We start from the raw sequence: 16,841 nt of genomic DNA on the forward strand, positions 1-16,841 counted from the left end.
GAGTGGAATACATTAATAAAGTCACTGGAAGCAAGCACTGTGGAGGTAGTGCAATGAAATGTTTTAAAGGTAAAGTTGTAAAAGAGTAATGCTATTACTATTTAGTGGCTGCCATGTTTCTCTTTGCAAAAGAGGATAAAGCTGATGATATTATCTGCTGTAGAATAAATATTTGTGTTCCCCAAATTCATACATTGGAAGAAATGCTAATACCAAATGGGATGGCATTTGGGAGATGGTTTGGTCATGAGTGTGTAGTCCTCATGAATGGGAAAAGCAAACCAACGAGACCCCTCATCATTTCTGCCAAGTGAGGACACAGGGAAAAGACAGCCTTCTAGGAACCAGGAAGTAGGCTCTCACCAGACAAGGAAACTGCTGGGGCCTTGATCTTGGACTTTGTCTCCAGAGGTGTTGTTTACAAGCCACCTAGTCTATGGTATTCTGTTATAGCAGCCTGAATGGATTAGGACATTATCACAGCTTTTTCTTTAAAAAAAAAAAAAAAAAAGGAAGGTGCCCTCGCTGGATTGGCTAAGTGGATAGAGCATTGGCCCAGGGACTGAAGGGTCCTGGGTTCAATTCCAGTCAAGGGCATGTACCTTGGTTGTGGGCGCTTGCTAGAGGCAACTAATCAATGTGTCTCTCTCACATTAATGTCTCACTCTCTCTGTCTCTCCCCCTCCTTTCCACTCTCTCTAAAAATCAATGGAAAAATATCCTCAGGTGAGGACTAACAAAAAAAAAAAAAATGAGAAGGAAGAGCCTGAGGCTCAGAGAAGTTCTGTAAACTCTTCATAGAGGGTCAGCAACCATGTGTTAGGACAAATGTCTCATTAAGTCCTGGCACACAGGGCGTGCTCAACAAATACAGTATTTCTTAAATTCTGAGTAAAAATTATGAATGAAAAAGAGAAAAATGGAATAAGAAAACCAGAGTCCTTTGAATATAAAGTCCATATTCTTTTTCCTATGGCATATTTAGATTTCCCATGAAAGGAAAAATAAGTCCTTGAATCTTCAATCAGATAGGTTAATGTAAAAAAAATTTAAAAAAATATCATTGCTCTTAAATCATGTTAACATCCAAGATGTGCTAATGTATGCTGTAAAACTAAAAAGTCTCTTTTCCTAATAGATATTTTCCTTGCAACATCACTTACTCTACAGGCTAAATCTCTCGCCATAAGCTGCAATTAATACACACAAGACTGATTCCTTCACCCTAAGTCCCACAGTAGAACTAGAGTTTAGATTTATAATGAGATAAACAGCTTTGTGAAAAGGTAGAAGCTGGGATTGCGACAGCTCAGCATTCATCATTAAATACTATAACAGGCATATGCTGTCGGTGTCTAGCAAATAGAGTGAGATAAGAAATAATCAGTTTCAGCTCCTACGTAGTGTTTTATCCTCTTTCATCTTCTATAATTCATAAAGCTTCTGGATAGCATTCCCGAGCTTATAGTCTTACAATTATAACTGTTGTGTAATTTAATTGCAAATAACTAGGCCATCTTATTTAAATTCTCATTACTTTGACATTTTCTAAACCCATGGAGTCCTGCGAGGTTATTTTAGCATGCCAGAAAATTATCATACATAGTTTGGATCCATTATAAAAGTTTGAGAATCATTACCTTTGAGATTCTCTTTTTTGTTCCATAAAAATCACTAATGCTGAAAACCTTCAGCTGTCCATTTTTTATCTGTTCCTTTAACATTGTCTAACATTGATCGCAGCAGTGTAACCTGAATCAAAAAACTCTCTGAATATTAGATTAAGTAGGAGAGAGAGAGAGAGAGAGAGAGAGAGAGAGAGAGAGAGAGAGGAAGCGCCCCATTGTATTCAAATGGTTACAAACCTCAGTTTAAACTGAGGCTTGTTGTTTGATCATTTTTGCCTTTCCAGACCCTAGCAGTACAGATGCTTTCATGATTATCTCCATCCTACTTAGTTACTAGCGGGTAAAATAATTAGAACAAAAGGGTTCCAAGATGTCAATATGGGGAAGAGGAGAGCTGCTATAATCAGAAGCAAGAACACTATATTTTTAGCTTCTACTTCTAGAAATGCAGCCCCCAAAGCTTCTTTTCAATTACCCCATTGTTTTTATATCAGCAAACAATCAATCCAGCTCTTCTCTCACCTGATGCTCAGTGATTAACTTACAGGTTCATTCCTTTCACTTCCACCTTTCTGTCTTTGCAGTTGGCTAATAAAAAGACTGTATTACAGAAATTCATGGTGATACTTACATCTACCCATATAGACACTGCAGTGGATGAAACTTTGCAGGATGAGGGCAAAGTTAAATTTTTGCCTAGAGCGGGACAAACACTGCTAAACACCATGAAGTGCCTTTTAAGGATTCTTTATACTGAAATAAATTTATTTCAATAGGTCTGGTTTGCAAATTTCAAATATACAACATTGGAACAAGTAGCCTAAAATGTCTATCACATTTTGGAGGACAGATGCTTCTCTTTGCCACAATCTATGTTGCATTTATTGAAGACCTTCTTATTCCCTGTCCTAAGTTAAAATTACATTTTATCTATAATAATAAAAGCATATTAGACCGGATGTCCTTCCGGACGAAGCTGAGGTGGTGGGGGCCGAGGCAGAGGTCCCAGGCTGCCGCTGCGGTGGGGGCAGAGCCCCATGCACGAATTTCATGCATCGGGCCTCTAGTCTATTAAATAAAGAACCAAGCTTTCCTATTTACTTTAACTTAACATTCTTGGCCTAACTTGCAAAGCATTGCAGATACGTGTAAAGACATAACCTTAATAATACCTGCAAAAATCTGATAATATTTAAATGACCATTATATATTTCTTGAGGTTAGTATAGCTTTGATAACAAAGTAGATAAAGGTAGAAATGATAGGAGGGGAGGGCCATAATAAGAATAGAGACACAGTTGTTTAATAATTATTCACCTCACTAACCATAGGTAAGAAGTTTTCTTACAGACCCTGGGAAATGAAGGATGAAACAAGGCTGTAAAAAGATAAGATGCCTCAATGGGTCCATTACTCTGAAAAGCAATACATTTTGAGAACAGACCAAGCACAGGACACTCTTTGATTTGGTTGCTGTGCCCGGACCCAGACCCCCTCCAGGAGCTTGCCTCAGGAAGGCAGCTCATTCTGTGGTCCCAGGAACGGGGCAGAGCTGTTTGTAACACCATAGAAGAGTAGCCACCTTCTTATCGGACTTTGAGCTCCTGAAGGCCGGACTGCTACCCTCCTCTCTCCTTTCCCTGGTACACTTGCAGCTCAGAGCTGCCAGTAGTTATCTTCTCCCTAACACCTATATAATCAACCAAGTAGTGAAGGGAGTCAGAGCAGAATTTCCAGGGTGACTGACTGCTCTCCCCTACTGCCAGCCTTATTGGAATAAACGCTCATACATGATTCAACCCTGTCTCTGCTTAGTTTGGCTCAAATAGTCACAGGTGGCCTTGGAACCCTTGTGTCCGGTATCAGACAGGTAAACACATTCACATGTTATTTTTATTTCTAAATATAGAGACAAAACTTGTAAATAAAACCATGGTTAACCAACTCTAAGTGTGTACTTTAAACATATATATATATATATATACGTATTATAGATACATATGTACATGTAAGTACATGAAGTAAGCTATAATTGTGTGAAAATAATCTCAATAAATGGAGAGATATGCTAAATTAAGGAAGTGGAAAACTTAAGAATACAAAGGTATTAACTCTCCCCAGTGGAATGCCATCCTATTTTGGAGGGAGGGGGATTAATTTACATTTTTATTTAAACAATACATGTGTACAGAGTGCAAGTACATTGTGAGGAAATAGAGCAAAATGGGATCCACCCTAACAAGCTGTGCCTATTTAAAAGTCTCAGTAATTAAAATTTGGAAAATAAACAAAACAGCTGGTTCTCTTACTCTATGGCAGCTAAACTTCACTTACCAGCAACAATTCCACACCATGATGTAGAGAAATATTCTTTTTCAGATGTGGTCTTCAGCTCTCTCAATAATCTAGTGAACTACCCAGTATTTTTTATAAATGCCTTTTTTACTTAACTCCGCCTGAGTCTCCTTGCATTGTTTAATATTACGAATCCTTATGAACAAAATACACATAATGAACAATGAATCTTAAAAGAGACAATTCATTAAGAAAATAAGAAATAGCAATTAAGTTTTAAATTTGATGTAACAAGTCTGTTTCTTTCTGTCATTTGCCAGTGTAATAAATGTTAGCTTGAACTATATATTCTACATCTTTCTTTGAGCTCAAAATGCCTATATAGAAAAGAGATGGTTTTTCTTTATTATCATTTATAAAAGGGTATTAATATGTTTCTGTGATTTCCTTTGGAATCAAATTACCGATACCCTAAAAGTTATCAGATATATATTTCAAATCTCTTTTGCTACCTCTGTAGTAATTCATAGTATGGTTCTATCAAGAGGAAGTCAATTTTTCTTGCCCCACTTGTGGCTATTGAAACCGTATATTTTCTTTCTATTTCTTTCCTTTCCTTTTCTTTCCTCTTCTCTCTTAATTTCAAAAGAGAGACAATAAAATTAGTGCTGTAATAAACATCTTAGCAAAGATACTAGAGGCTTTACTAGCATATGTTTTTCGAAATGGACTTGCTATATCATACCAATTAGTAAAACAAAACAAAATATATAAGGAAAAATGTGTGGTTTCCTTCTCCCCTTTCACTGATTGGTAGACTCCATATATATTATTTTTTCCTTAAGATAAATATATTTTTAAATTCTGACTCAATTTCTATTTAAGATGCAAGAAATATATATTTTAGTAAGAATAATTATCATTCAGTGCTGGATTTTCTATCAGGATTCTCCAATTCACAATTTACGGCCACCGTGTGATAAAAGCAACCATGCTTTATTATTGAGACCTCATTAGTCAGCAAATAGGATAACTCCAGCTTCTGCAAGGGAATTTATACTCTGTTGTTGCTAAATGTCGTAACAGCATCTACTTTCACATTTTGAACTGCTTTGGAGCCATAAACAGCCATCAGGCAACTATTTTATTGCCAGAATATATTCAGCCTCATCGGCCTGTACATTCAAATGAGGCTCCAGGAACTTGTAGCCCTTCAGCAGGATGCTCTTTCTGAAGCTCCAACTATTGAGCACAGTTCCCCAGGCACACCTCCTGTGTGCTGTTCTTCATTATCAGACAGTATCTTCCTTATTTCTGGTTTTGTTTTTCTCTTCTGGCTTCCTTCCTTCTTGTAAACTCCCCGAGGCAGCACTGCTCAAGCCAGTCTCACCAAAACCAGCGTGGTTGATGGCCTCTCAGGCATGAACAGTATCCCGCCAGTGCTGCTGCTGCTGATACTCCCAAGGCCCATCAAGAGGTCAGCGCTATGGTGACATGGCTCTATCCCAAGTTTGTGTTCTGCTTTATTCTCCTGTCCTTAAATTACTGCTTCTTGTTCTCTGATTCAATGAAATCTTTCAAGAAATCGAAACTGGACAATGGGTCGGGTTGCCTGTCACTACTTGAGTCAATTAAGCAGAGACAGGGTTGAATCATATATGAGCATTTATTCCAATACTGCCAGCCGCTGGGAGAGCAGCAGGTCATCCATAAAAATCTGCTGTGTAGCGCCCCCATAAACCAGCTGCTTTTATAGGGTAGGACAAAAATAACATGGGAAGTGGGGATTACAGGCGTGGGGGAGTAGGCAATTCGGGCTGAGATGGAACTCAGTTGTTTAGGCATCAAGGTGGTTAATCTGTCCATGATAATAGGTTGTTCTTGAAGGAGAATGGACCACATTCCAAGGTTGACTCCCAGGTCCAAGGTTGACTCCCAGGTCCAATATTGACTCCCAGATCCCGGGGGTGTACAACTCCTAGCTAGGTTAGAATGTCCTTTCTTTAACCAACACAAGGCAATCATGGTTAATAGAGCTAGTCCCCAACATTCTATTTTTGCCCCTAACAAAATCAGCTCCATCATTTTCTGTCCTAACCTTTTTTTGTGAGGCCAACACCAATTTAAGGAGCCTCGTGAATTAAGGGAATTCAGGCTGCCCCAAGCAACTGGTTTTCAGGTGTACATGGAAACAATAAAAATCTTCCCCCTCTTTCAGTTCCAATTATGATGCAACTTTCTATTTATCACGAATGCGTTTAGGTGCATTAGGATAGGCTCCCCAGAACACCCTAATACAGCGGTTCTCAACCTGTGGGTCGCGACCCCTTTGGTGGTCGAACGACCCTTTCACAGGGGTCGCCTACGACCATCCTGCATATCAGATATTTACATTACGATTCATAACAGTAGCAACATTACAGTTATGAAGTAGCAACGAAAATAATTTTACGGTTGGATCACAACATGAAGAACTGTATTTAAAGGGCCAGAAGGTTGAGAACCACTGCCCTAATACATTACCTAAAGTTTTATATATTAGAAAAATAATTTTATCTTTTGGTTGGTTGATTGGGTGGTTGGTTAGTGTACTCGTGATTTTCCTAAAAACCTCTCAACTATGTGGCAATGGAGATGTAGACAATTAGGTCTTGATGGCTATAATTTTCTAACTGTACACAACCACCTACATTTTAAAATAATAACGGTACCACTAAATCAGGTGGATATAAGCATTTATTGGTTGTAAGCTTTATGAAATAATCTCAGGCTTATTTTTTTTATTTTTTTAATAAATATTTTATTGTTTTTTTACAGAGAGGAAGGGAGAGGGATAGAGTTAGAAACATTGATGAGAGAGAAACATCGATCAGCTGCCTCCTGCACACTCCCTTCTGGGGATGTGCCCATAACCAAGGTACATGCCCTTGATCTGAATCGAACCTGGGACCCTTCAGTCCGCAGGCTGATGCTCTATCCACTGAGCCAAACCGATTAGGGCTCAGGCTTATTTCTTTATGAGGGTACTAGCGAAAGTATCATTTGCCAACTAAAAATTATCAGAGATACAGTTTTTAGTTATGAACCACCTTTCAATTTCATAAAAAATTTCATTCTGAGAACAAAAATGCAGTAAATGAAAATTGTAACTATAAAGAAAAGAAAAGCAAAAGTGTGCCACTTGACAAATTAAACATGAATAATTTATCTACCCATCTGAGTTGCTAACTACAGGCATGAATAATTTTAAGAAAATATTGAGACTGAACACAGAATTCTCACCAATTCTTTTTTTTTCAAAATTGCCATTGGCAAAGAGAAAGATAAGAAGGAAAAAATAAGGGGGGGGGGGAGAGAGAGAGAGAGAGAGAGAGAGAGAGAGAGAGAGAGAGATATTAAAGATCCCAATTCCCCAGATAAATTGGCCAAACTTAAGCCAATAAATAACTGCTTAGACCACTTGAATATGAAGTAAATGGTTTTCCAAAGGGGGGAAAAAGGTAAAAAAAAAAAAGATATGCTATTAGGAAAAGATGAAATATATTTTAATGACAAGAAGAAGAACAGCCTGGCTGGTATGGCTCAGTTGTTTGAGCCTCCTCCCATGCACCTAGAGGTCATGGGTTTGATTCCCAGTCAGGGCACATTACTGGGTTTTGTGCTTGATCCCCAGTAGGGGGCGTGCAGGAAGCAGCCAATCTACATTTCTCTCCCATCAATTTTTCTATCTCTCTCTCTCCTTCTCCCTTTCTCTCTCTCTAAAAATCAATAAAAATATATGCTTTTAAAAAGAATTAAGGAAAGAGCAGAATTTATGCCCATGTAGGTAGTTTTTTTTTTTAATTATAAAATGTTTTTGTATTGATCTCTATTCATGGATATTTGCCCCTTAACATGGTGCTTGATATACAGTAAATACTCAATAAGTACCTGTTGAATATTTAATATTAAATTGAACATTGAGGTACCTTATCCATACCTTACTGCTGTTAAAATGCTTTTTTAAATTTTATTTTATAGCTATAATAGTTTGGACTTTAGTGACAATTTCCCTTTTGTTGTCTCGCCATCAGAAAAAAGTATCAGATTTTGTACCATTAGTGTGAAACATCAACTCAGAATACATTCTAATTTTCTATCACTATGCTTGCCAAATTATTAATTAGTATTACATTTAATTTATTTTTAAATGTAATATTTATTTTTGTCTTAGCACATTAATAGATTACATCTATAGAGCCTATCTTCTTTGAAACCTAACCCTAGGATATTCTTCCTACACACACCCATTTTCTACCTAATGTTTTCTTTTGGACTCAGATGAAAATCCACCCTTTTTATGAGACTTCTGAAGTTCCTCTCACTGTTATTTACCGCTTTCATTTTTTTTCCACCAACACTTATGCTCTTATTTATACTCTCTGGGGTACATAACTATGTCTACTTCCCCACTATAAGACACCGTCTTTTGAGTAACATTCTCTTTTGATTCAATTCAACAACCATAAGTTCTTTAGCCCCCACTGAGATGCCTGGCTCTAAGCTGAGTGAATATGAAGATGCAAAATTAATCACCAAGAGAAGATCACAGGCTGCAAGTGAATGTGATAACTATTCACATGGACTATGTCTGCATTGCTGTCCAATGACATTTCAGAGAAGCATTTAAACAATTCCCAGGGCTTCCATACCATAGTCTGTGTCACTTACATTTTACTAATTAACTATCTGTTACTGCATTGCCAGAGAGTAATTGGTTTTCTAGAAACACTCAGTCTGCAGGCCGACGCTCTATCCACTGAGCCAAACTGGTTTCGGCAGAAAATATACTATCTTATCCATTGCTGTATACCCACTTCCCAGTGCCTAACACATATTATTCAACAATATACTTGGTAATGGCTGAATGGAAGAAGAATAATAAGATAAAGTTAGTGTAAAACTTTTGACAGAGGAAATGATGTTTATACTAGAACTTAAAACATTATGAAATTGGCAGATAGTGAAAATAAGAAAGGGCAATAAAACTGCTTAAACTCTGCAAGAATAGGGAAACAGGAAAAGATAAAGAGTAAGGCATGTTACATGTCGTATATGCATGCAGATATAAACATATGTGATACACATCTATAAATGGGTATATGGATATTAACTGAATCATTTATGTGACATAAAACCATTTGAAGAATACAATTTTAATTTAATTTAGAATAGTTCCTTCTAGTTCTATTTTTTCTTTTTAATTTTTAAAATTTTTATTGATTTCAGAGAGGAAGAGAGAGAGATAGAAACATCAATGATAAAAGAGAATCATTGATCAGCTGCCTCCTCCACTCCCCCTACTGGGGATTGAGCCTACAACCCAGGCATGTGCCCTTGACCTGAATCGAACCTGAGGCCCTTCAGTCCGCAGGCTGAGGCTCTATCTACTGAGACAAACCGGCTAGGGCTAGTTCTATTTTTCTTCAGCTTTCCTATGCCAGAAGGGTTAAGAAGTTCCTGAAGTGAAAAATGTGCACCCGCATATAATAAGCTGCCAGCTTGTTTTATCAACAAAAATCTGGCATCATTGTTTTTTCTGACTACAATGGATGGTGTATTTTAGCAATAACTGTGATGCTTTTCCCTATACTCTTCAAATGTGAGCTATAATCTCATCATTTTCTTAATTTAACAGTTGGGCATCATAACAAATTAAGATAATCATTCACCAGCATGAAGCCTGCTATTTACCTCTTGTGAAAGGGATTTGTCTCTTGAATATATTTAGAGTTATTCTTTCTGGGATGCAAATTTGAAGATATTTGTTCTCCAGAATGGAATTTCATCTAATGAAGTTGGTAATGGGAATTGGAGCTATTAAGTATTTACATTTTTTGTAAAAATTTGAATTAAATTACACTGGTGATGCCAATGTGATTTAAACATGTGTATTCTCTACATAACCTTAAATCTTTGTATGCTGGGTCCCTTTAATCAACAGAATCTGCACTTTCATTAGAATGCGTTTAATTCATTTTGTGTGATTATTAGAATTGGGGACAAATGTAATAAAATAAAGGAAAACAGTCATAATTCAAAAACCAAACTGCACCTATATTATTGTAAATGTTGGTTGGCTCTTTCACTTAAGGACAAATCTGCATCCTATTTGCTTTAGTGTCAGTAAGATATCTCACAGAGTCTGAGGTTATGTATGAATCAATGTTTCAGGTAGAGATAGTTTTGTGACCATTATTTGAGAAACTCCGAATGTTGTATTTAATATTCAGTTGATTGACCATCATATCTCAGGGTCTATAACCAGATTAATCAAAACTGGTTTTTGGCATTCCACCAACTTCTTTCTTTGTCTTCTCTTCCATTGGGGGGTATATTTTCTCTATTTTACCCAAGTAAACCTCACTTCTATTCTCAGCTGGCATGTTTTTATACTTCATTTCATATTCTGTTACCCTTATTGAAATCCCTACCATACTATCAGCCATTAGAAGGAAATTAATTTGATAATATGAGCACTGAGTTACTGGAAGCTCCGGCTTACACCACCAGTGCTCAAATATAACATGAATAACAGATAACCCAAATGGGGTTTGGAATTATGTAGCCATAGATATAAAAATCTTCAGGCAGAGAAAACCTTTTGATAAGTAGAAGGACACGTCTTTCCTCGGAGCCTTTAAACTGGTTTGATCTTGACTAACTGTGAGGTTTGCTGCCTCTCCTAGTTTTAGTTCATGCAATTTTTTTTTTCTCCAAGGGGAAAATAGGAGTCTCTGGTTCTTCTTCCTATGCTAAACCCTCTCCAATCCTCTTAACTGGATTGTGAGAGGAAATACCAAATCCTGTAGAAGTGGGCCACAGGGAACGCATCCAAAAAAGGCTGGTTTCATCTCTCAGCTTCACATCATTTGCTGAGTGCTTAGTGCTTTATCTTGTGCCACTGGATTGGCATTTAATATTGGAGAAGGACAGACGTTCACTTCCATTGCACATTGAATAACTCCACTCACACAGTTTTTATTAAAGATATAAAATGTTTATAAGTGGTGGGAGTGTGTTCCTTGTCCAGATGTTTTAGAAATAGTCTCTCTTCTAAGTGAAATATATTTAAAAATAAATAGATGGAATAATAACCACTAAATCACATCTTAAATGAAGAAGTTTATATGATTTTATTTCACCTACAAATTATATAGTTGAATTATAAACACTCTTTGCAAGTGACTTTCTCATTAGGTCATTTATTTTGTGAAATATTTTCTGATCTCCTTATATATGCAAGCTGAATGTGACATGATTCAGTCCCGAAATAGTTTCTGATCCCATTCTATATGCAAGCTGAATGTGACATGATTCAGTCCCTGAAATAGCTCTCAGTTTGTTGGAAGGATAAAATACATAAATGAATAATTATGAAATAAGATAATACATGGTCTGATTGACACATAAGAAAGTACAAGTCTCTGTTTCTTTGATTCAAAGAAAGCTTCCTAGCAGAGGTGACACTTTGAGGAACTAGTAGGAGGGAGGAGAAAAGGGCACTTTCCTGTAAGATAGAAATACAAGCAAGCACACTCATCAAACCTCCCGTATATTTTCACGTCCTTGTGAAATAACAGCTTACTATAAAAATGCAGATGAGGGGAGTGGGAGGAATGAAGTTTGCATAACATTGGGAAGTCAGTGGAGAAAATAGCAATCTCCAGGAAATATGGTCCAACTTCCCTATGACATAGAGTAGGAAAAATGTCTCAGGGTCGCCTACAGGGAATTAATTGAGAAGTATCTACTGTAAATGACAAGAAATACTCAACTTAGATTCCCCCAGCTGCAGGGACGATAAGATTGTGTTTGCTACCTTCTTTTCACTATAACAGTGGGTAGCTAAAGACATTCTGAAGTAAAGAAAAAGTAGGAACTTATAATGATTGTATTTTTAAAATTGTCATTGTGAAGCATAGTAACATTCATCTCGGGTAAAAACTGCTGTTTAAACTTAACCCTACTATTCTGGCTTCTGTAATCATTTGCTTGCTAAAATAATAGAGAAATTATTTTGATCTCCTGAACTTATATAAATCACCCCATTTGGTTGTATACCCCATTGATTGTGGTCTTTAAAAAGGACATTCTTCTGCACCTGGGAACCAGAACAGAAAATTGCTTTAATTGCTTTTCCATTGACTCAGTAGCTCCGGGAATGTTTTCCGTTGACTCAGTGGCTCCAAGAACTAAAACTATACTTAATCTTTAGAGATAAAAACTTGCGCAATTTAGCTTCTGTACAAAGCTGCTTTTGCAAAACAGTTCCTCATTCCAACACTAGGGACGTAATTGCTACCTTTGTGAGTTCTGCCTTTATAAGTGCTACCTTTGTGAGTTTTGCCTTTATAAGCCTCATACTCCTGCCATTCAGGGCTATGAGATTTGGAGAGCCTTTGCCCCCTCGTAGCCACCGGCTTTCGAATAAATGACTCATTAATTTGACTTCTTGGGGCGTCCTTGTGTAATTCGAGGGGTACACTACAACAATTGCTAATAAAAAGTCTTGTGTGTATAACAAACCAATAATTATTTATTATGAGTCTTTTTTAAAAATATATATATTTTATTGATTTTTTACAAAGAGGAAGAGAGAGGGATAGAGAGTTAGAAACATCTATGAGAGAGAAACATCGATCAGCTGCCTTCTGCACACCTCCTACTGGGGATGTACCCACAACCAAGGTACATGCCCTTGACCGGAATTGAACCTGGGACCTTTCAGTCCACTTGCCAACGCTCTATCCACTGAGCCAAACCGGTTAGGGCGAGTCTTTGATTGGCTTATGATGTTAGCCTCTCAATCCAGCTTGAAACTGATACGGAATTTTTGGACTAGAACCCAGATTCTTTGTCCACCGGAGTCGAAGAATGAATCCACAGACAGAGGGTAGTATAGCAAAGGTGGAGATTTATTGAAGAACAAGTACAGAGTCCCACGTGGGGAGAGGGAAAGAGTCCCACAGAATGGACTCCTATGTGGGGAGAGGGAAAAGGTCCCACTGAGTTCCTTTTCCCTATGGCTTATAAAGGCTGCAGATCCTGGTGCCTTGATATCCCCTCTGATTGGTCACTATTCCCTTAGCCTGGTTGCTATAGTGACTCCCAAGGTCCTCCTCCTCATTGTCCTCCTATTCCTTCTGGGCTTTCTTCCACCTTCTTTATTTTGTAAACATAAACCTTTCTTGGCTACTTCCAGTTCCTTATGGAAATGTAACTGCACCTGGCTTCCTTGTGTTATGGAAATGTCCCTTCTCCCAGTTTGTAGCCCTGTGTTTTTCCAGGGACCCCGATTCTAAAAATTCCCTAAACCTGCCTATATTCCCCTAATGTTCCTGTTTCAAAACCAAAAAGATCCAGTGTAGCTTGCCATTCAGCCAACAAGAGACATATAAACTCTAAGCTTATCAAAGGGCCTAATAGTTACTGTTTTTCCTTCCCTGGCTTTTATTCCAGACAGTTTATGTGTGAATGCAGAATCTAACACTGCGAATCCCAGTTGTCACAAAACAATTTGCAAAACTGTTTCATCTAAGCTCTGTATGTCGATTGCCACAATCCTGCTTGACAGTGTGTGAAAAGATATACCTACAAGTCTCCTAATAGGATGTAAGCGTCCAGATGCAAAAGGGATAGAAGACAAAAGCAAACAGTTTCTTTATTTACATTTCACAGGGTCACCTGGGCATAACTAGTCTCTTTAAAGTATGCGGTCCTTTTCTAGCCAACCTACCTGAAGTTAAACAGGGAAGTCCACTAGTGAGCTCAGGACTGCCATATGTTTTAGTTAAAAAGTATTGATGTCCCTGCACCGTTATTTGGAAGAGTATAGCTTTAATGAGATTTTAATTCCCATAACTTTACCAAAAAAAAAAAAAACACCACAAAACATCAGAGTGGAAAAAAATATTAACAATAATATAAAGAAGACAACAAATTGGTCCAAACTGTTCTTTATATAAATGTTTAACACATAGACCAATATTATTCTTTTTGAAATAGTCATGGCAATTTAAAATGTTAGTCATAACTAATGGAAGAATCAATAGACTTATCGATTAATATCAATGAAGACTCAGAAATTTTTGAAGTGGTACAATAAAACTTTCTATGTAAACTATATTTTTGCATATGATTATAAGTCTAAAATGGATTTGGCATGGAGTATCTACTCCGCACACAAATCTGGCACTTACCCAGGACAAGGTATATAGCACTGGGTTTACGTGATTATGGACACCTGTTAGAAGAGAGGGCCCAAAAGACAACTTCTCCTCTGAACTAACATCATACACCTCTAAGTTCTCAAAGGTCTTCTTTCCCTGTATTCGCCCACAGCCATTTTCTGTATTATCTATGTGGTTCAACTCAGATTCTAGTCTGTCCACCTACCTCCAAATCTGCTTCACTACATAGTAGATACGTACTATTAAGCAAAAAATATAACCCTGCATTCCTCCTTTAAATCACATTTGTAAAATAGAAATAATAAAAATAGTGTTTTTGTAGTTATTATAAAGATTCTGTACTTTAATGCACAGTAGCTAGAAGTTCGTGATATGTTCAATAAGTGATAGCTACATTCCTAGCCGGTGTGGTTCAGTTGGTTGAGCATTGTCCCATGCACTGAAAGGTTGCTGCTTGATTCTGAATCAGGGCACATGCCCAGGTTGTAGGTTCCATCCCAGTTCGGGTATGTCCAGGAGGCAACTGGTTAATGTTTCTCTCTCACATCGATGGTCCTCTCTCTCTCCCTCTCTCTTCCTCTCTCTCTAAAATAAATAAAAACATATTAAAAAAATAAGTGAAAGCTATTGTTATAATTGGTAACTTAACTGACTGAACATCCACAACCCCAATTAATTTTGAGTCCGCAGGCCGACGTTCCATCCACTGAGCCAAACCAGTCAGGGCTTGATTTATTCTTATATGTGCCCTGATTGGGGACTGAACCCACAACTTTGGTGTACTGGGATGACGCTCTAGCCAACTCAACTATCTGGCGAGGGTGAACTATTTTATAGTAAAAAAAATTACTTGGCATTAAGTATTTTTATGATCAAATTCTAAAAACAATCTTTAGTCCCAACTGTACTTGGTACTCTAAGATTAAATTTTTTAAAAAATATTTACATAATAAATATAATTTTAATCACTAAGTTCTTCCTCATCACTGAAATATGTGCTTTTCTTTATCCTTGGGTGTCTTGAATCATCAGAGGTTGAGGGACCCCCTGAACTGGGTTTCCACTTTTTTTGTTCTTCTTCAATTTTGGCTTGCTGGAAAGCTATGGCCTGACTGAGGCTGTCAAGAGAAGGATCTTCTCCTTCATCTACTTCTTCGATTTCTTCTTCTGGTTCAAGAATTTTCTTTTTTTTCTTTTTCTCTTTCTTCTTTGGAGGTTCACGTTCTCCAAGAATATTTTTAGGACAGGCGTAACTTAAGTGTCCACTTTCCCCACATTCATAACACGTAGATTTATCAAAGTAGTTTCGTCTTCGGATGAACTCAGCTGCTCTTCCATTGTCAATAGCAATGCTCGCTTTTATCACTCTACCAAATAACTGTTTGTTGTTTATTGCCCTGGTGCAGTTTTGCGCAGAGTCTTTATCCAAAAATAAAATAAATGCAACACCTTTACTCTTCCTGGTATCTTTATCTTTCATTATAGTAACCTTTACAACTTTGCCATACTTGGAAAATATCCGGTATAAGTCATTGTTGGTCAGGGAAAAGGGCAAGTTGGATACATACACTGTACTTTTACTTGGGGCCAATCCACCACTCATTTCTTCCAGTGGGGCAGGCCCGAGCGGTCGGCAGAGCGCAAGCCCTCGGCTCCAGGGGCGCTCAACCCCGATGACTCCTTGCCCCTCGCAGGGGCCTCGGCATTGCCGGGGCTGGGAAGGGCCTGGCGCCGCGGACGAGAAGGCAGCGCCTACAAAGCCTCTTCCCTCCCTGAGCGCCAATTGTTGGGGTCCAACCCCAGCAGGTCCAGGGGTCCCCAAAGGTGTGGACGGAGTTGGCGAAGAAGGAATGACACAGAGACAGCGTTCAGTTGATCAGCAGCCTAGCCAGGATCTCTAGCCAGGATCTCCAGCCAAGTTCTGTCTTTTATTGTCTTATTACATCTGTATTTATACCAGTTGATTTTAATCCTATCAATTTCTATTCCAAAGGTTAGGGCGTTTCTTATCTCCACTCCAGGGAGTAAAGATTATGTAGCTTAATTGTTCCAAGCGGGATTGTTCGTAGTTAAAGTGATTAACTACCCGCCTGGCACTTAGTTAAGGGGTTTTATTCCCTCCCTAACTTCAGGGAAAAATCCCTACCTGGGGAAACAACCTTTCTCGGAGAGGTGACCTTGGTTAAAACACATAGTGCCAAGAAGGGGAACAAACATATTAAGAACAGTATGCCATATACGCCAGGTCCCTTGAAACATATGCTGTGCAGATGTTTCTTCCCTGCAGCGACTGTGTCAAGCAGCAAGGAAGGACTGGCTTCTAGCAACCCTTGTATTCTATTCAAAGAAGTATCCAGGAAGCTTCCTGAATAGTCATCCTGACACCGTAAGCGAGGCAGTTTTAAGTACCACTTTCAGAGGCCAGCTTTCCCCCACCAAATACTTCTGTGAATATTTTCAAGGAAACCAGAAGGGTTTAAAGCTGTAGTATTTCCTATTACAAGTGAGTTCACCATCAACTCTGAATTTATTCTTGCCATGACAACAAAGCATATAGCTTAGAGTTTAGTATGATTCTCTGTGTGAGAGATGAATCATTCAAAAGTCAATTGTTTATTTTTAATAAAATATAAGTTCAATTGAATTGTTCTCAGCCAAGAAAGGCTGGCATTCCATCAAGCACCCA

The 16,841-nt window shown here is 38.0% G+C and overlaps 1 pseudogene; it reads right to left on the reverse strand.

The window, feature by feature from the left end:
- Positions 1–15,083: 15,083 nt before the first annotated feature.
- Positions 15,084–15,803, reverse strand: LOC102437017 (annotated as a pseudogene).
- Between the last annotated feature and the right edge of the window lie 1,038 nt (positions 15,804–16,841).

Source organism: Myotis lucifugus, unplaced genomic scaffold, assembly GCF_000147115.1.
Source record: "Myotis lucifugus unplaced genomic scaffold, Myoluc2.0 scaffold_326, whole genome shotgun sequence".
NCBI lineage: Eukaryota > Metazoa > Chordata > Mammalia > Chiroptera > Vespertilionidae > Myotis > Myotis lucifugus.